The sequence below is a fragment of the Myotis brandtii genome, unplaced genomic scaffold (genome assembly GCF_000412655.1).
Source record: "Myotis brandtii unplaced genomic scaffold, ASM41265v1 scaffold334, whole genome shotgun sequence".
In the NCBI taxonomy this organism is placed as follows: Eukaryota; Metazoa; Chordata; class Mammalia; order Chiroptera; family Vespertilionidae; genus Myotis; species Myotis brandtii.
In genome coordinates, this window is record NW_005362885.1 from 1,110,399 (window position 1) to 1,111,284 (window position 886).

Consider the following 886-nt stretch of genomic DNA (forward strand, 5'->3'; position numbering starts at 1 on the left):
TGCCCCTGCTGGTCCAGCTCCAGGGCCAGCGGAGGCATGGCCTGGGCTCCGCAGCCTCTACTCCTGGGGTGTGGGGGCCTCACGGGGCGCCCCTGGGCCTCTCCAGGGCGACTCCCCCCATCCTGGAAATCCTGGGACAGCTGACAGCAGCTGTGTTCTCAAAGTTCAGCTCTGGCCACAGTCTGGGGGCATCCAGCCCCCTCCACACCCTCCAGGCTCATGAGGGCGGTACGCAGAATTCCCCCGCAGTAAAATCCTAAATTGGGGCTCAGAGGGAGGCAGAGGAGGGATTGAGGGCCAGTGGCCACCCCTGCTGTCCACAACCCATCCCCGCGGCCGGGCAGAGTCGCCAGCAGCTCCCTGCAGGGCTGTCTTCCGATCCTTTTCAGTCCTGTCCTGCCGGAGGCTTTACCCTGGAGAGGCCTGTCCGAGGGGGCTGCCAGCGGGTGGCCCTGGGTGGGGAGGGGCGGGCGCCCCCCCCCAGGCCCGCGGCCTCTCCAGGGCGACTCCCCCCATCCTGGAAATCCTGGGACAGCTGACAGCAGCTGTGTTCTCAAAGTTCAGCTCCGGCCACAGTCTGCGGGCACCCAGCCCCCTCCACACCCTCCAGGCTCATGAGGGTGGTACGCAGAATCCCCCGCAGTAAAATCCTAAATTGGGGCTCAGAGGGAGGCAGAGGAGGGATTGAGGGCCAGTGGCCACCCCTGCTGTCCACAACCCATCCCCGCGGCCGGGCAGAGTCGCCAGCAGCTCCCTGCAGGGCTGTCTTCCGATCCTTTTCAGTCCTGTCCTGCCGGAAGCTTTACCCTGGAGAGGCCTGTCCGAGGGGGCTGCCAGCGGGTGGCCCTGGGTGGGGAGGGGCGGGCGCCCCCCCCCAGGCCCGCAG

The 886-nt window shown here is 67.7% G+C and overlaps 1 protein-coding gene across 1 annotated transcript in view; it reads right to left on the reverse strand.

Annotated features, from left to right (window-relative positions):
* Window positions 1-886, reverse strand: part of AGRN (agrin) — a 53,231-nt gene that overhangs the window by 40,556 nt on the left and 11,789 nt on the right. The window lies entirely within an intron of this gene.